This window comes from Chiloscyllium punctatum, chromosome 3 (assembly GCF_047496795.1).
Source record: "Chiloscyllium punctatum isolate Juve2018m chromosome 3, sChiPun1.3, whole genome shotgun sequence".
Taxonomy (NCBI): domain Eukaryota; kingdom Metazoa; phylum Chordata; class Chondrichthyes; order Orectolobiformes; family Hemiscylliidae; genus Chiloscyllium; species Chiloscyllium punctatum.
In genome coordinates, this window is record NC_092741.1 from 115,347,584 (window position 1) to 115,368,445 (window position 20,862).

Consider the following 20,862-nt stretch of genomic DNA (forward strand, 5'->3'; position numbering starts at 1 on the left):
CTGCTCACCCTGCCTGCAGTCTGTGCCGCATCCACACTGGGAGCAAGAATCTTCTATATATTAGAGTCATAGAGATGTACAGCACAGAAACAGACCTTTCAGTCCAACTCATCCACACTGACCAGATGTCCTAACCATTTGCCAGCACTTGGCCCATATCCTTCTAACCCTTTTTATTCATGTACCCATCCAGATATTTTTTAAATGCTGTAATATACCAGCCTCCACCACTTCGTCTGGCAGCTTACTCCATACACGGACCATGCTCTGTGTGAAATAGTTGCCCCTTAGGCCCCTTTTATAGCTTTGCCCTCTCACCCTGAATCTATGTCCTCTAGTTCTGGACTCCCCCACTGCAGGGATTTTCTATTTATCCTATCCATGCCTCTCATGATTTTATACACTGCTATAAGGTCACCCCTCAGCCTCTAACGTTCCAGGGAAAACAGCCCCACCCTGGCAACATCCTTGTAAATCTTTTCTGAATCCTTTCAAGTTTTACAGCATCCTTCCGATAGGAAGGAGGCCAGAATTGCACGTAAAACTATTGGACAAGGGCACTGACTTTGTCCAAAATTCTGGATCTCCATACTTGCTTCACTCTTGAAGTCATACATTCCTGTCCCTGACCACACATAAAATTTGCTATAATTAATGTAAGGGCTGTGTCTGCCTCCTGAAACAGTGTTGAGGTTTTACTTCCTCTCCCTGATGCGTTGCAATATCTTCATGTCTGACTTCAGGTCATTAGTTCTGAGTTACAGTTCCTCAAGCAGTACATCTGGTCACTGTAGATCAATCACACCAGTGTCTGCCAGCTCCCACATACCACAGCTGCAAAACATTGCCTGGCCAGCCATCTCTGTTCAATTCATTTATTTATTGATTTACATTTAAATTTTTTAAAAGTGAATTTCTTAACTCTGACCTTCAGCTGATTTAAACCATTTGGCTAATCATTGAGGTGTTTATAAGGATAAAGATAAAGTCGCAATAGTCTTGGCAGGCTAGAAGGCAGGAATTGAACTAATGCTGTTGGCATCACTCTGTATCACAAAGCAACTATCCAGCCAACTAAGCCCCAACAAAGGAATCTACACTTCCACAAATCTTAGACTTCTCCATATAGCATTATTCTTATCTTTCTATGCTGCTGAAATAGAGATTCCCATAAATTTGAACTTTTCCTTATTTTTCATCCGTCTAATCACATTTACATGCCTTATCTTGCTAAGCCTGTACTGACTATCATGTAGTAAGAATACTGAAGGCTAGGTCTTTAACTGTCTTTTAATTCTTAAAGCTCCCTTTATTTAATAAATGCAGATAATCTAGACTAATGTTTGACTCTAACCGTGAAATTGTTTCTATTCTATTTGATCAACACATATGCTGCTGCTTTTTCTGAATGAATGCGACATATCCTTTAATTCATCTACTTCTGGAACTGTTACATTGATTTGTTTTTTGGGGTTATTATCAAGTCATTATTTTCATTAATTTGTATTGCGTTGGGAAAAGGTGGACAGTGCCATATTTTGTGTTGCTCGGATAACCAATACTTTATATTCATAATTAAACTGAGCATGAATATCTTTCAGATATCAATCTAATTACAATTTTTGATTTTTTTATTCCAGAATATACTGGTATGTATAGACTGTCTCATTTTGGAAATAATCAAGTAGGTGGCATTTGTATATTTATGCTGTCTTTTTAAGTATATTTACATGACCCATAAAGAAGTAAAATTAAAATCTGGAAAAGAAAAGACGTAATATTACAGAAAATATGTACATCATTGATGATAATATCTTTGAGGAGGTTTGCTTGGCAACTAAATTCTAATTTTAAATGTGGGCACACTAAATGTTTGTTCATCTACATGGTTTATGTTTTTCCAAGTTTGCAATATTGTGGATTATGAAGCAAAGTTAATTCACAATGTTTTCAACAACAATGTCATGGCCAGTACCTATCATTCATACACATAGATCTGAATATTTATAAAATATGATCTATTGCTTGTACAAAGAACAGAACAGACATTTAAAGTTATTTTATTAATTCCCCTATGTGTACAAATTGGCACATTGAATTTTCTTTTGATTTGTTTTCTGTTAGTTTCAAGAATGAAAATATATCTTGATCATAATGCCACTAAGTGATGTGCATTAGCTGCATTTTTTTTTAAAAAATCAACATTAACTTTGAACACTGTAGAATTTTAATGAGATTTGGATCTGATATATATAAATTCTAGAATGCTGGCTCCGTACCAAATATTTTTGCATAATTTTCTTTAAAGGGTTGAATTTCCTTGCTCTGAACAGTTTGGGTAATGGTGAGATTAGAAAAATGAGAATCTTGATGTTGAGAAAAATATCCAGTCTTGCACCCAAGATTTTAACGGCAAGATAAGAATCTCAGTAATTCAGTGGCAAGATGCCTACTTGCCTAATTAAGTGAAAAGATGCTTACTTGCATGTAATGTTAATTAATGTCTATTCTCATCTAATTTATTGGCAATTTGGCAAATGCCCACATGCCTAGAGAAACTAGACAATTTCATTCCTGATGAAGGGCTTTTGCTCGAAACGTCGACTTTCCTGCTCCTCGAATGCTGCCTGGCCTGCTGTGATTTTCCAGCACCACTCTAATCTGTTTCAAACCATGAAAGTCTGAGCAGTTACCTGTCAGCTCCAGCTTGAGCCTCCATCTTGGAATACAACTTCCAACACCTCAGCACAACTTCAGGCATAATGACCAACTGCATCTTTATACATGAAGGTTTGCATCGGACTTGCAGTAATCTCATCATATCTTTGTGGCGCATCTCTAATTCTCTTAGAATACAGTTCTGCAGTTCAGTATCACACATTGGACTGCATTAATACTTTGCATTGTAATGTGCTGTTATGGGCTGCTGTGAGTGCAGGCACAGGTGCACGTCTGATGTATTGGAGCAGTGTGCATTTCAGGGCTCTTAGCTTGCTGTCTTAGCACTCATTCACTTTGCTATACTTAGATGTTTACAGTATCTCTACCTTGCTGTGCCTTACCTTTTTATACCTTTCTGCCTTGTTCAGATCTTACAGTCTCATTGTATGTGTAAATTGACTTGCCTTTTAATGCAGACAGAAATTCAGGCAGTCTGTCATGTTTGCCAACAATGATCAGTTAAGGAGGAACATGTTGCTGTATAGCACTATCAATGTCACACTGCTTCACCCAAATGGTCACATCTCAATGTGTAATTAGGAGTAGTGATCAGTCATGACAAGTTTGACTGTCATCAGTCTGGTACAGTGAGTTAAGGGAATTATCCAATATCAGTCCAGAAGCTTAGACATGGTGACTTGGACTGATCAGAGTAAATGAATCCGTACCACTACAGTCAGTGGAATGGACCACAGACAATCCTGCTGGCCCAGTGTAATCAGGCCAGGGATTAGCAGGAAGTCAGTCTATCAGCTACAGATAGAAATCTGTTTAGGGTCCTGCCACTCATCATTCAGGGCAGTCCTTACAACTCTGTAAGGCAGTTGGGCCACAGACAATCAAGGGTGTCTGTTCATTGGACATCAAGATGAATTATTGGGAACAGAGCTGTAATCAGGATGATGGGATATCAATTGCTCACTTTTTACTTTAGACTTAAAAACATCTGTACAATTACCCTGTATGCAAAGCTGCCTTTCTTGCATACTATGGGAGCTGGAGGTAGGAAGAAAAGTTCTTAATATTGCTACCACTTGTACACTCTCCTATTATATGTGTTCCAAATGGTTTGAGCAACATTATATCCAACATTTAAGTTAGAGTCTATTGTAAAGCATGTAATAGTAGTCATGATTTGGAGGTGCCAGTGGACTGGGGTTGGACTGGGATTGAGAAAATAAAAATCACACAACACCAGGTTATAGTCCAACAGGTTTATGTGGAAGCACTAGCTTTCGGAGCACTGATCCTTCATCAGGTGGTTATGGAGTATAAGATCGTAAGACACAGAATTTATAGCAAAAGTTTACGGTGTGATGCAGTGGGATGATATGTTGAAAAAGATCTGGATTGTTTGTTTCAGTCTCTCATATTTTAGAATGGGCATGTTGGTTTTGGTTCTTTCATATATAAATCCCAGAACTTTTTTAAAGTTACATTCTCAAGTGAACTTGAACAATTTAGATTGATAAATTCTTGATGCCACAAGGAATTAAGGGCTACGGGGAAAATGCGGGTAAGTGGAGTTGAAATGCCCATCAGCCATGATTGAATGGCGGAGTGGACTCGATGGGCCAAATGGCCTTACTTCCGCTCCTATGTCTTACGGTCTTAATAGGTGCCACGTTTTTGGCCCAGATAATGCATTAAAGGTGTAAAGTTAAAGTCTATCTGTGTCCTAATGTTCAGACTGATTCTATTTCTAAAAAAGAGATTTACAGACTCTTACATGGATTCATGCAGTTTTTGAGCAAAATAAAATGTAATTCTGTAAGTACAAGTTCACCCCACAAAACTTTTATGTGTGTGTATGAGGCTGATAGCCAAGTTCGGTACCCATGGGGATGGCCTCATTTGGGACTTTGTGTTCGTGTCACACTACAGGCGACCTCACTGCACTACACACTCAAGCATGAGCACACACACACATACACACTCCTACAGACCCATACACTCACGCAAACCCTCCCTCACACACAAGCTCTCTCTCTTACACTCACACATAAACACCCTCCATACTCATACCCACACATGTACCTTCTCACAGACTTATACCCCTTTACACTCACACACATACACATACACACTCTCTCAAAAAAACTCACACATACCCCCATTCAAAGGGAATGGTTTATCAAAATAGGAAGGTTTTGCTAAAACTGTACAAGGCACCAGTTAGATCACAGTTGGTACAATATAAACAATTTTAGACCTTTTATCTAAGGAAAGACGTGTTGGCATTGGAGAAATTGAGGACTGCAGATGCTGCAGATCAGAGTCGAATAGTGGGGCGCTGGAAAAGCACAGCCAGTCAGGCAGCATCCAAGAAGCAGGAGAATTGATATTTCAAACATAAACTCTTCATCAGGAAGATAAAGAATCATAGAGATACATAGCGCGAAAACAACTTTGGACCAACTTGTCCATGCCAACCAGATATCCCAACCCAATCTAGTTCAAACTGCCAGCACCCGGCCCATATCCCTCCAAATCCTTCCTATTCATATACCCATCCAGATGTCTTTTAAACGTTGCAATTGTACAAGTCTCCACCACTTCCTCTGGCAGCTCATTCCATACACAAACCACCCTCTGTGTGAAAACGTTGCCCCTTAAGTCTCTTTTATATCTTTCCTCTCTCACCCTAAACCTATGCCCTCTAGTTCTGGACTCCACCACTACAGGGAAGAGACTTTGTCTATTTATCCTATCCATGCCCTTCATGATTTTATAAACCTCTATAAGGTCACCCCTCAGCCTCTAACGCTCCTGGGAAAACAGCCCCAGCCTATTCAACCTCTCCCTATCGCTCAAATCCTCCAACCCTGGCAACATCCTTGTAAATCTTTTCTGAGCACTTACAAGATTCACAACATCTTTCCAATGGAGACCAGAATTGCTCGCAATATTCCAAAAGTGGCCCACTCAATGTCCTGTACAGCCACAACATGACCTCCCAACTCCTGTACTCAATAAACGTCGATTCTCCTGCTCCTCAGATGCTGCCTAACCGGCTGTGCTTTTCCAGCGCTATACTCTTCGATACTGGCATTGGAGACAATCCAGAGAAAGTTAACAGTATGGAGGATGTTTCCTACGAGGAGAGGTTGAGTCAATTGGGCCTGTACTCTTTTGACTGTAGAAGCATTGTGAATGTATGTGCATCAAATGGATTGCAACTGTTCAAGGAAGTAAGCTCATCACTACTTTCTCAAGGACATCTCAGGATGGGAAGCAAATAGTGACCAAGCCAATGATTCCGACATCACAACAAAGAAAAACAAACTTCTCGAATTATTCAAGGACCATCAGGTAACTGGCACACTTGTATCTTCTAATTGTGAAAATATAAACCTTTTCACTTTGGAGAAGAACAGAACTGCAGTATATTCTTTAAATAGAGACAGATTTCTGAATTGCGTGCTACAAAGAGATCTAGTATCCTAATGCATGATTAGCAAAATGTTAGCATGCAAATTCAGCAAATGACTATAGACAGAATAGAACGTTGGCATTTATTGCAAAGGGAATAGAATATAAAAATAGAGAAATTTTACCACAGCATCACCAAGCCTTGGTGAGACCACATCTGGAGAACTGTATACAGTTAAGACTCCTTTCTTTCAGAAAAGAATACAATTATATTTGAAGAAATTCAGAAAATATTTACTGGATGCATTCCATGGTGTGTAGGGCTTGTCTTATTAAGAAAGGTTGAACAGGTTACCTAGTGAAATTTGGAAGAATGAGAAGGGACTTATTGAAACATATGAGAGATTTGATATCATGGATACTGGGAGAATGATCCCTCTTCTGGAGGAGTCTGGAATTAGTATGAGTTTAAAAGTCTGGAATTAGTTTTAGTTTAAAAGGTATTCCTTCTGAGATAGAGATTATAATTTTTTTTCGCTCATAGAGTTGTTAGTTCTTGAAATTCACCTTTCTGAAAAAAACAGTGAAAGCTATGCCATTGAATTTATTCCAAAGGTTGAGTTGAATAAATTTTAATGGAGTTTATTTTACATTTATTTAGCAATGTAAAGAAATAATTTGATGCAGCTGCATAATCAAAAACAGCTTAATAAACCCTAACCTGTGCTCAAAATTACTATTGAAATAGAGGATTTAATTGAGTTTCGTTCTGTCAAAGTATTAGTTGAAAAATCTGTCAATTAATTCTTTACTGCTATCTTCTGAAAGCTGACATGCACTAGTTAACATACATGTGGGATTCCTAAGTTCCACATGCTAAAAGGTCAATTTTATTGTCAGTGTCAAGATTAGGACCAGCACCCTGTTAAGTACTGTGCCTTCTATTTTGTATTGCTCTTCTTAACACAATGCATCACCTAACATCACGCCATATAGAATGTCATCTGCTATCTATCTGCCCACTCCACCAATTTGTCTATGTCCTTTTAGAGCTCTAACTGTCCTCCTCACAGTTCACAATGCTTCCAAATTTCACATCATGTACAAAGTTTTAAATTGTCCCTGGAACCAAGATCTAGATCATTAGTACTATATTTCTGTAATTCAATTAGCTCTGCAACAGTAAACGAAAACCAAAAGCACCTTACCTGAGGACATATAAGACCTGCATGATGCAAAACAGCAGACCGTGTACCAAATCAGCATTAGAAACTTTTCACATCTTCCCATTCTGCATGCTTTGATAGTTACATAGCATGCTCACTATTGGGCCCTGACAACAAAAGTGATCAGAAATATTCCAACCTATAGTTTGTCAGTGTTGGGTTTCAGCACTGACGTGGAACCAAATTTCATGGTCTGCAGATTTAAATATTTGTGACTAGACCAATTACATCCTAAATCGCAACAATAGCAACAAAAATGTGCATTTGCTTAACACTTTTAACATTGAAACATATCTCATACATGTCACGGAAGTATGGAAAATATAGAGCAATGCAAAGACGGAGAGAAATGTACTAAAAACATGTTCACATGGATGGTTTAAATTAGGATTTTAACGTTAGAGAGGAAGGCAAAGAGCAGAGAAGTTTAGGAAGGCAATTCCAGTAACAGTTGAAAATGCAGGTATCAATGCTTGGATGTATAAGAGGACTGAAGCAATGGGGCTGAGACTTTAGAGTGGTGGGGTGATTGATAGATTGAAAGACCTGCTGAGACAGTCATAGGGAGACACAAGGTCATGGAAAGGCTTAAATACAAGGATGTCAATTTTAAACTTGGAATGTTTTTGTTTCAAAAGGCAATATAGAAAGCAGAGGCAAATAGCAGGTGTAAGGGACAAACTTAAATTTATGGAGGACAGAATGCAACTTGCGATACCTTTGATCAATTACACATCAGTCGTCCTGTCATAATAAAACCAAGAGTATCAGATTCTTGAGAGGTTCGACAAGGGTAAATGCTGATAAGATGTTTCCCCTCAAGGGAGCGTCTCAGACCAGAGGGCATTGTCTCAGAATAGAGGGGCACCAATTTAAGACAGAAAAAGAGGAATAGGGCATATTCAGGATTGAAACCTTTAACTATTAGAATTCTGCAAGGATCAGTTCTACCAAATCATGTATGTTCTAATAATGTCCCATCTCATTCTTCTAAATTCCAATGAGTTCAAGCCCAACCTTTCCAATCTCACCTCAGACAGCCATTGAGTTGTGCAGCACGGTCCAATTCATCCATGCTAACCAGATATCCTACATTAATCTCGTCCCATTTGCCAGCATTTGGCTCAAAAATGCCTTTTAAATGTCGTCAATGAACCAATCTCCACCACTTCCTCTGGCAGCTCATTCTGTACATACACCACCCTTTGCATCAAAAAGTTGCCCCTTAGGTCCCTTTTAAATCATTCCCCTCCTACTTTAAACCTGTACTCTCTAGTTTTAGACTTCCCTATCCTGGGAAAAAGACCTTGGCTATTTCACCCTGTCCATGCCCCTCATGATTTTGTAAACCGCTATAAGATCACCCTCAGCTCCAACATTCCAGGGAAAATAGCCTCTCACTATAGCTCAAATCCTCCAGTCTCAGCAATATCCTTGTAAATCCTTCTGCACTATTTCACATTTTACAACATATTTCCTATAGCAGGAAGACAAGAATTGAATGCAGTATTCCAAATCCTGTATCGCCACAACATGACCTCCCAATTCCTATACTCAATGCACTGACCAGTAACTGCAATCAGCCTACTGAACCTTCTCTTGACTGCTTCCATTGCAGATATATTATTCCTTAAATTAGGGGCCCAGAACGGTTTACTATTTTCAAGGTGAAGGATTCTGGGTAATCCAAGATAGAGAATGGGAAAAAATTGTGGTTGTAAGGGCTACTCCTTTTTTTTTGAGGTATCTTCAGTGTTGGAACTGATTTCCTTGAAATTTTGGGGCAGTAATTACTGTTTTGTAAGCTTTTGCACTGTTTTGGAACTTTGGGAAAAAGGAGATCAAAACAACAGCACTTTAAAAAAAGGAGGAAATGAGAGAGTAGAGACCACATGGGAGGTGAAACAAATGGAGCAGTTAACCTGCTTAACTATCTGAACCTGCGGTGAACCAGCACAGCTGACTGCCTCTGGATATCGAGTTCTTCTAAGAAAAATAAACAGTGAAATTCACAGCTGATCTTGGAGAAACCTGTGTGGGGAGTTCACATCAGGAGAGCAGCTGACTGGCTTATTTTTTGAAGTGTAGCCTTACTGGTTTTCTTGTTTGATTTACAATTGTGAATAGAGTGGTTTTTCTTTGTTTATATGTTTTATTGAGATCTGTCTCTTGACTAAACTTTAAAAATATAAATCATAGATACTAAGTTATCCTGGAGCAGTGTTTTTAGAGTAGTAAGACTGTGCTATTTTTTGGATCTGTAGTTTGTTAAGGTGCAAGAATGGCATTTAGTAGAATGATGCGCTATTCCTGTCGGATGTTGGAGATTAGGGAGAACTTCAATGTTACTGATGATTATGTCTGCAGGAAGTGTCTTTGGTTGAGAATTCTAGCATATTGCATGGATCGGTTGGAGTGGCCGTTAGAGGCAATGAGGAATTTACAGGAGCCAGGAGTGTAATTGATGGCAATTTCAGATGGGGGAAAAAAACGCAGACACAGTCAGGTAGATAGGTTACCGCTAGGAAAGGTAGGAGGAGTAGGCAGGCTCATGTGGCTATCCTCATTTCAAACAAGTTTGCTATTTTGGAAAACATAGGGAGTGATGGATTCTTGGAATATAGGAGAAAGTGAGGACTACAGATGCTGGAAAGTCAGAGTCGAAAATGTGGTGCTGGGAAAAGCACAGCAAGTCAAGTTGTATCAGAGGAGCAGGAGAGTCGAAGCTTCATCAGGAATGTGGAGGGGGAAGGGGGTTGAGAGATAAATGGGGGTTGGGGGTGGGGCTGAGGGGAAGGTAGTTGGGATGGTGATAGGTGGATGCAGGTCAGAGGTGATTATGATAGGTCAGTGGGGAAGGTGAAGCAGATACATGGGAAGGAAGATGGACAGGTAGGACAGTTCAAGAGGGTGGTGCCATGTTGGAGTGTTGGATCTGTGATGAGGTGAAGGGTGGGGAGATTTGGAAACTGGTGAAGTTAATGTTGATGCCATGTGGTAGTAGAGTCCCAAGATTGAGGATGAGGTGTTCTTCCTCTAGTTGGCAGGTGGCTTTGATTTGGTGGTGGAGGAGGCCCAGGATTTGCATGTCCTTGGGGGAGTGGGATGGGTGTTGAAGTGGTTGGCCATAGGATGGAGGGGTTGTTTGGTGCATGCGGACCAAAGGTGTTATCTGAATACCTCCAAGCGTTGGCACTCGGACTCCCTGATGTAGAAGAGACCACACCAAGAGCAATGGTTGCAGAAAATCTAATCTAAAAATGAGTTGGGAGAATGTGCAGGAAATTCTCTTCCAAATTCGAAATGATTTTTCAGGGCCTTGGATGGAGGTGAGGGGGGAAATGAGGGGGACACTGTTGAGCCTTACATCAGTGGTGGACACATTGTTGAAGGGGATCCATCACAAATAAGAGAAAATCTAACTACTGTCCCATGAATGTCAGTGGTGCTACCTGAATCCTATGGGATACCATTGATCAGAAACTGAACTGGACTAGCCAAAAGACTTTGTGGCTTTTTAGCTTTTGTGGCTACAAGCAGGTCAGAATCTAGAAATACTGCAACGAATATCTCACCTTCTGGTTCTCATAGCCTGTCCACCATCTACAAGGTACAAATCAGAAATATGATAGAATACTCCCCACTTGCCCAGATGGGTACAGCTCCAAAGTACTCAAGAAACTTGACATCATCCAGGACAAAGGAGCTTGCTTGACTTTGCTTTGTTCGTTCATGTGGTAAAAGCATCACACGCTAGGCCAGCATTTATTGCCCATTCTTAATTGCCCAGAACGCAGTTAAGAGCCAACCACATTGCACAATCAACTCCCTCCAACACTGTTGCTGAGTAGCAGCAGTCTGTTTCATCTACAAAATGCACTGTAAAATTCACCAAAGATCCTTAGAACTCTCCAAACCCACAGCCACATTTATCTGAGGCAAGGGCAGCAGATACATGGGAACACTGCCATCTACAAGATCTCTTCCAAGCCACACACCGTCCGAACTTGGAATATCATTGTTCCTTCTGTATTGTTAGACAAAATCCTGGAATTCCATCCCTAATGATATTGTGGATCTGCCTATTCCAGATGGACTGCTGCAGTTCAAGAAAACAACTCAAACCACCTTCTCAAGGGCAACTAGGGTTGGACAATAAAGGTTGGCCCAGCCAGTGACTCCCACAACCCACTAGTAAAGAAAAAAAAGATCCATTTAGATGTATCCCATTTTCTCCAGTGTTCCCCAGTGTTTTGAGGACGGTATTCAAATGTAATTTGTTTGTACTATGCTGAATAATCACATTTCTGAGGAGCTGTCTAGATTCTGAAATTGTTCACATCGGCTCATTGGAACAGTAACCAATGGATCCAGGCACAGAAGCTGTAGTTAACGTTGTGGTAACTGCACTGAGAGCATCCACATGAGTGTATAAAAAAAACACATACTTCTGGAAACCCACATCTACCATCAATTTCCAGCAGAAGTGGAGCACCCTCCTCATGCAGAGCTGCCAGCCATAAGTGCCCTCATGATTCAGTGAAGGTTTAGGAGAGCCAAGTTGCTTATTTTCCATGCAATTCTATGCAAATGCAAGAGGGTGCTTTACTCTTAAAGGTCATTGTCAAAATGGAATATCATGATGTCCAGCATATCTGCGATATAGCACCTTCTTCCACTGAAGCTAATAAGGATCATAAGATGTCTCCTCCATATCAAGTTCCCATGCAGGTCATGTCCAGGGTTTGATGTAGTACAGTGCAGCTGGAGGATGACACTTAATCCTTGGATTCTTTGCTTCAAAAAAGTCGAGGACACAACAAGACTATGAGATGGGTGATGAGGATATGTGACATTGGAAAATGAGTAGGAAAATGAAGAGGTTCTTCTGAAGGCACAGTGTGTTCAACATCCTATCTTGCAGCAATGTCTGCCAAAGCAATGCAATTAGGCCTCCTTTGTGAACCTTGTTCAATGGAATAAAATTGTATGAAATAATCCTTCACTGATTGTTAATGTTTTGATACTGCAGAGGCCAGTATCCCTTTGTGTATGTGGTCTCATCTGCAAATGCACTTGACTGATTTAATTTTTTTTTCATGCTTTTGCTGTTGGTTAATAAAGTGTTAGGCAGGTCTGTTCTTTCCATAAAAGTATTTCAGAATAGCATTTGTAAAAACAAACACTCATTTTCTCATCTAGTCTTAAGAATTGTGAAGTGGATTTTTTGAATCCTTCTCGGGGACTTCAATCTGGTAATTTTTGTGTGACCTACTTCTGCCCCAAGTGAAAGAGGATGCAGCAGCTGAGAATATTTTCAAGGTGGGAATGTCCTTTTTTTTATCTCCACCTGTTTTGGTGTCAAAGAGCACTTTCAAAGTGGAAGGAAGCTTCCTAGGCTCCAAATTGGTAGCCTCTGATAATCTGAATGGAGGCTTTAAATTTCCCAAACTTTCACTCTGCTTAATTTCTAACGGTAGCCTTCTTGTCAGCAAGTTTCCAAAAGTTCCATAGAGTCCTGAGTCTTTTGTTATTTATTTTGGATACATCTATTATACCTTTGATTTGGAGGAAGAATATTGAAACTTGTGGATGTTACAAAATTAGGCGTATAATAAATTATGACAATCAATTAGTTTGAAGGCTGAACAAGAAGATGGGAGACTGGGTTCGATATTAAGAATTGGGAAATATTACATTTTGGAAGTAAAACAAGTAATGGAAGGTCACCTTGAATATGATTTCACTTGGAGTCATAAAGTGAAGGATTGTATTCTGAAGATTGTATTCACAATTAAATAATTCCACAATAAAAAGCCTACAATACAAAAGAGGTTATGTTGAATTTGATTCAATGTATAATCAGGCTGGAGTTGGATTATTAGGCGAAAGCTTGTCTGAATGTCAATTCTAAGATATTTCATGAGAGTTTTTCTTTGTGAGCTCTAATGAGTATTCTCACACAATTTTATGATGCCCACCTCATTAAATATGCACAGTGCTTCTGGTGCCAGTTTCATGCAAAGTAGTAATGCTTGGGGTGAACACACTCTTAACATGCTCATGCTTCTCCTCCTGTTGTGCAACTTTTTCCCTCTTGCCTTATGCAGGCAATGGCAGTACCCACACAGCACTGTCCTAGAGAGACCAACCCCTCCAGCTAAGACTACCTCCTCCATCTCTGAGGAAGAAGGCACAGAACCCTCTGAGGAAGCACTGGCAAGGCAGTCTCCTACACGCTTCATCAGCTCAGATATTAACACCTTGTGAGCACGATTAAAGTTGGGATAAGATTCTGCTGAACTCATCTCTAAAATGTCTTTATAGCTGGTTGGGGGAAAAGAAAAATTACCAGCTGGTACTCAGGAGACTGCCAGTTCTATTGTTTTGGCCAATGCTAATTTCGTAAAAATATATAAACAGACAAGGAAGAAGCAGGCGGATTTGTTGGAGACACTTGAGAAACTGGATTGAAGGTTGGAAAAGTCTCCAAGCGCCATCCACATTATGCTGGCTCCAGCGAGGGTGCAGCTGGTTGTCTTTGTGGGCATGTTGACAGCTACTATGGAGAATCAGGTTCAGGAGAATGGTCATAGGCTGCCAGAGATGTATGCAGACCTATGTTTCATTATTTTAGCCATTTGTGGACAGCACCAGTGGCAAAGTGACAGAGTCAAGGGACCTTAGCGTCACTCTAGGGATTTTTCCTCACTAAGAAACAGGGCAGTGCCAGCAAGTACACAGCCAGAGAACCAAATGCAGGGCCCAGGGCCAATCCACCCAAAAGTCCAAGGTCAACCAGCTCCACTAGAGGGCAGGCTTCATCTACCCAGCTGCAGACCCCAAGCCTGCACCTAGACATAGCAGGAAAGCAAGTAAAATTAAAATCTTTTGTTAATATATGTTCACTTTACATCATCACCTATCTTTCATTTTAGCTGCAGATACAAGAATAAAGTTGGAGAAGCTATCATTCCTAATTGCCACAATGTTAGAATCCTTCGTAAGGGATTGCTGTGCTTTCCCTGGAGGCCATAGTAATATCCAATGTTGCCATGTTTGAATGTGGGAACATCATATGTTGTGAAGCCTTCCAACAGTTTGTAATATTAACTTTTATTGCAAACTGGAAAAGTGATGAAAGAACAAACTAAGAAGCTGTAAACATTTGTAAATAATCAAGGGATGTTTGCTTTATTATCATGAACACATTTTCAGTCAGTGAATAAAGACTTCACTCAACTCCATTCCATTGGAAGTGAGTGTCAAATAAGTTCTGTTCAGCTTGTTGGGACCAGCACTTTAATACTCTATCACAATGAAGGCGATGTTCCTCCTGATCAATTTCCTCATCTTAGGATAATGCTCTCATATTTACATCATCTCTGTCCATCAGATCTCCTGTTTGCCTGCTCCAGTTGTCCAGAGCATTGTATCAAAGGACTATGCAGCACACGACATCTGTGGAATACTGCATAGAAACCCCCAGACCTGTACATGAGAATCTCATCTTGAGGAGATTTATCATATGGTCCTTGATGGTCCCAGTGGAAGAATGTGTTGCCTCGTATGTACATTCTGCCTATGTCAGGGCATTGAGTAAAGAAGGCATCAGTTGTGGTTGTAGAAATAGCACTTGTTTCCAGAAGCCATCCTTGTAAGGGGTACGGCTATGGGGAACAATTGAGAGCAGACTGGAATGCTTCAACAAAAGATCTGTCACAATGTGCTGGGGCATCTTCATTTGACAATGACAGTTCCAATGAGCTTGTATGGGGAATATTAGAAACAGATCAGTACATTAGTAACACAAGCACACGCAATACACACAAATGAGAATATGCCAAATTTTTCTGTACTTTGGGACATGGAGGCCACCAAAAAGATGGGTAATGGGATGTCTCTACAAGAACCTTTAACATCTTCTGGAATAGTGTGTCCAGTTCTGGTCCCCCAGTTTTAGGAAGGATATTATTAAGCTGGAGAAGGTTCGGAAGAGATTTACCAGGATGTTGCAGGGTATGGAATGTTTGAGTTATAAAGAAAGGCAGGATATGCTGGGATGTTTTGCACTGAAATGTAGGATATTGGGAGGCAACCTGATAGAAGTTTAGAAAATAATGAGAAGTACGGATAGAGTTAATGGTAGTTGTCTTTTCCCTAGGATGGGGCATTTCAAGGCTGGGCGGGCTGGCGCATTTTTTAAGGTGAGAGGAGAGAGAGATTTAAAAAAGACATGAGAGGCAATTTTTTTAAATAGAGGGTGGTTCGTATGTGGGTTGAACTTTCTGAGGAAGTGGTGGATGCAGGTACAATTACAACATTTAACAGACATTTGGATATGTACATGAATAGGAAAGATTTGGAGGCATATGGTCCAGGCGCAGGCAGATGGGACTAGTTAGGTTTGGGATTATGATCAGTATGGACTGATCAGACTGAAGGGTCTGTTTCCGTGCTGTGTGACTCTATGACTCTGTAATAGCTTTAGGTGTATGTTGCACAGGCCATTTTACATACATACAGTGGGAGGTTGTAAGCAATTATACTTTCTCTCTGTTTCTCTTATTTCTGTCTGTCTCTCTCTCTCTCTCTCTTTCTCCCCATCCTCAACCCAAGCAAGGCAGCATTGAAAATAAGAGCATGTTGTGAAATACCTAAAGTTCAATATATAAGGAAGGCAACTCAGGGTCTATGTGCATCCTATGAGACCTGGGAATTTGTTTACGAATTGTTGTCTGTGATTACATCAGTTTCACTGAGATTACTATAATTAATTTGTAATGATCAATGTCATGATCAAGATGTAGTGCCCAGGCTTTGTAATTGACATAGTTATTAATTAAGCTACACATGCAGACTTTTGTCATTAAAAGTTAAGGCAGTGTCAACTTGTAATGTGAATGTGGCTGATATAAGGGCTGTTGTGGTGCAGTGGTAGTGTCCCTACCTCTGAAGCAGGAGGCCTGGGTTCAAATCCTACCTGGTCCAGAGGTGTGTCACAATATTTCTGAACAGGTTGATTAGAAAATACTGGAATGTTGTGATTAATGTAATTGCCTATTAAAGGGCCTTACATCATTCAAAAGTGGAACCACTATTTCAAACCAATAAAAATGTCTGTACTCCATCCACACTGGCTGCCATTTTTCATTTTCATTGCACATTTGTAATTCAGATCAGAATGAAAAACAACAGAGCTAGTTATTCACAGGTTGAACTGCAGGAACAGCCTGTCAATCTAGGCAACACCTCCAATCCTTGATATTTCTTTTTGCCATGCACTTCCTGTTCACCCCATCAGATCTGAATCTCCCTAATTTCCCATCGAGCTCTTTTATTTAACTTTCATTGCCCCACTTTTCTCCCTGAGTCTGCGGTGTACAACTTAGCTACTGAGATCCAGTCTCTGCCTTTGACTGACTTGGTGGCATCTAAGAGGGTAGGCGCTAAGAGAACAAGCTAAGATCCCTGCGCTGCAACCTGCTTTTATGCATGAGACCAGTGCCTATCCCTGAGGAACTCCTGCAAAAAGGTCCTGAACCTGAGATGATTGACCTTCAACAACCAGAACCATTTTCCTTTATGCAAGGTTTGACTCCAACCAGTGGAATGTTTTCCTTCTGATGCCCATTGACTCCGGTTTTGCTCGAGCTCTCCAACGTAACACTTGGTCAAAAGTGCCCTTGATGTCAAGAGTGGTCACTCTCACCTCATCTGCCCTGACAGAACCCAAACTGTGAGTTAGTGAGCAGATTATTGTTTAGTGATAACACTTCCATTACTGGAAGATGGACAGGTAGGACAGTTCAAGAGGGCGGTGCTGAGTTGGAAGGTTGGATCTGGGATAAGGTGGGGGCAAGGTAAATGAGGTTACTGGTGAAATTGACATTGATACTGTATTGTTGGAGGGTCCTAAGGCAGAAGAGGAGACATTTCCCACCCTACGCCTTGAGGAAATCTCTAACCACCTGACGCCTGGAGGAAGAATGCCTCTTCTTCAGTCTTGGGACCCTCCAACTACATGGGATCAATGTGGATTTCACCAGTTTCCTCATTTCCCCTCCCCCCACCTAATCTCAGATCCAACCTCCCAACTCGGCACCACCCTCTTGAACTGTCCTACCTGTCCATCTTCCTTCCCACCTATCCGCTCCACCCTCTTCTCCAACCTATCACCTTCATCCCCAGCATCATCTGCATATCGCATTCCCAGCTACCTTTCCCCCAGCCCCATCCCCCCTCCTATTTATCTCTGAGCCCCCTTGGGCCACAAACCTCATTACTGATGAAGGGCTTATGCTCGAAACATGGATTCTCCTGCCCCTGGGATGCAGCCTGACTGGCTATGCTTTTCCAGCACCACACTCTTTGACTCTGATCTCCAGCATCTCCCACCTGGATTTTGTGGTTGTAATAATTATAAAATTGTCAACATTTATTACCATTTCTCTATTGATACCAATATTCGCACATGCACAAGATTACAGACATCTGGAAATTGCTTTCAGCAATTTTACACTTTTTCAGAGGATGTCCTGTCAAGTCCCTCCCAAAATTGGCCTCATCAGTTTACAGTCAATGGGAAATCTATGAACCGACAAGAACCTCCACTCTTTATGCTGTTCGCCCTTTATGATAACTCTTGGAAAGGCTATGCCTTTTGAATGAGGTTTAACTGGGTTTTTAAATAGCATACTAAGTTCAAAATTGGAATATTGGAGAAATTACAGACATGTTGCCAAAGTTTTGCATCTACTCTTCAGGGCAATCACTACGATGCCAAATTTCAAACAGTGATGTAAATTGCTGTACTACTAAATTTCATAATTCCAGCTAAACACTGTCATTGCCCTGAAAAATTAATTTTATATTTCCAACGTTGAATTTCTCCCCTTATTATTTCTGTCTTAAAGACGCTCAATGACTTGGCCTCCACAGCCTTTCTCCATGTAGAAAATAGTTCTTACTACCAAAGTGCAAAACATCACACTTTCCCATATTCCATCTGTCACTTCTTTGCTCATTCTCCTCGCCTTTGCAAGTCCTTCTGCAGCCTCCCCACTTCCTCAACACTACCTGTCCCTCCACAGCCTTCTGTGGCAATGACTTCCATTGATTCACCATCCTCTCAGTAAAGAAATTTCTCCTCGTCTCAATTTTGAAGTGTTGTCTCTTCACCCTGAAGCTGTGCCTTTGGGTCTTAGTCTCTCCTACTGTTTTTAAGCACACAGGTCCTTTTATGCTGAGTTAAGCTGTCAGCCTCTGCAGTTTGCATTCCTTGTCAATACAGGGGGAGAGCCAAGTTGAGAACACTAGACAGTCAAGAGGATGGATGTGTCACTGTATGCAACTGTGCTATGTCAATGTTGTACCCATGGCACATACCAGAAGCTTACATGGCAATTACATTCCATGTGCTTCAATAAAATTGCAAGATCTGAATATTAAAGAGATCAGACCTGAGTAGGGTCAAGAAAGTCAGGCAGAACCACCACATTCAGTCACGGCTCTCAACCAATTCCTGTCCAGGGAATTGATCACAGTCGTTCTGTTGCTGTCAGTTGGAAGTTCCAGTTTGGATATGGGGTTCATTGGACCGGATTATTGCGTGAATGATTATGATGAAAGAAGATAATTCAATATGAAAAAGGTTTGGCATCTTATACAACATAGAAGGGGATGAGGAGCTATGAGAAAGAGTTTTTCCCAAATCACAATCATTCTAGCCTGTACATGAAGTGACTGCATAGCCAACAGGACTATGGTAATATGTAAGGTATGGGCTTGGGAGTAAATTGGGGTCATTAACAGTTTATAAAGAGGTTGAACAGAAACAAGTAGATTGCATGGTCGTCAGAATACAAAAACAGCAACACAGAAGGGTTCATAAATGATAGGAGGATCATGCTGCATCTCGGGGAGCCTGCAATGCACTCATGAGGACAAGATGTTGAAATCTTGTCATTTATGTTCCAAACTGTGCAAAAATGATCAATATGGCTCTCACTATGTGCAGAATGGACAGAGTAAGTTACAGCTTTTCTCCTTGGGGTAGAGTATAATTATTTGAAACTGAGGTCCTGCTAGGGGCAATTGCATTGATCATGCATCCACTGATTCAGGAATGTGACCATCTGGCATCAAAATTGCAATTCATTGGCAGGTCATTCTTTTCCAAGAATAAACATTAAAAATTATGGTCTCAAGGAACCATGACTATTACCTTGTTTGCACTAATTGCCTCCTTGATGGATCAGATCAACAAATCACATCAAGCACTAGTTTGGAATTCTCACCTGTGTTCGCCACTTCTGAATCACATTTCATACTTGACAGTGGAAGGCAATGTTTTGGAGCTGCCACATTCACCACTGCACTGTTGGTATATCAAGACATGGTCAGTGACATTCAGGTTTTTTTGGAGGAGGGCTAGCATAGTGGGTTAATGGCAAGATTTCACTCCCCCAATGAAACATTAATACTTTAGTTCTGAAATATGCATCTGGATAAGGTTTCATGCTTCAAACCTTGTTAAGGCATGACATTGGCTTCTTTACAAAGTATTCATGGCAGTGTGTTGGGGCATAATGTGCTACTTAATTGCGTTTGATGTGAGGACTCAGGAATACTGTTACTGAAATGCTGTTCTGTTTCCAGTATCTGCCACAGGTTGTGGGCTCAAATATTTGAAATGGGCATGACAGCCATTGGGTTCCTTGTGGCTTTGCTTGTCATGCAAAGACAGCATTGGAGGAGAGAGTAGTTAGAATGTTGTCAGCAAGTGCAGCACGAACAACAACCTCCAGTGATTGCTTTCCAGCCTTCAGAGGGAGAAGCAGCAGTTGAAGCTACCTCAGGAAGGCAAAGGAAACTGACCAGACCCTATATCCACTGACCTCACCATTATTATCCACCACTCTCAGAGTGAATGTAAGCACAGATGAAGGATATCCTGGGCTATGGTAACTGAACTAAATAACCCACTGGAATAGGACTGGTGCTTGGAAGGAATAGATGGCAATTCGACCCTGCTGACAGTTACATTTGCCGTGAATTTTTAAGACAGTGGCTGATTCAACGAGCCACTAGAAATCTGTGTGGCATAGGAAGTAAGAAGAATTATAAAAACATATCTGCTTACGGCCAGAAGAAGAAACAGGTGAAAGAATTTAATCATCTTTCCCCTCTGTCTATAACAGAGATGTAAGATCCAGGCTGTAGTTGGCAGAACGTAGACAGACCAGGACTTACTGGAACAATGCAAAGGGGGTGGTGATTTCCAAACCTGGTTCCTACCATTTGTGGTATCCCAAAATAAGAATTTCCACAGGACTTGGAAGGGAGGAGAAATTAATTTATTCCAGTATGGATCAATGGAAAAAACGTGTTAGGAACAGTGTAAAACAGACTGCCTACTGGCTAGAATCCCATTCTGCATTAGTTGTATGGACTAATTGTACCACTGAAGTTCATAAAAATTGTGTCATAGCCTTGTAGTCATTAACTGAAGATTTTGAACCAACAGTTGTACTATTGTGAG

The 20,862-nt window shown here is 40.7% G+C and overlaps 1 protein-coding gene across 1 annotated transcript in view; it reads left to right on the plus strand.

The window, feature by feature from the left end:
- The window catches only part of col21a1 (collagen, type XXI, alpha 1), a 448,863-nt gene that overhangs the window by 84,358 nt on the left and 343,643 nt on the right, over nt 1-20,862 (plus strand). The gene's annotated exons all lie outside the window — the stretch shown is intronic.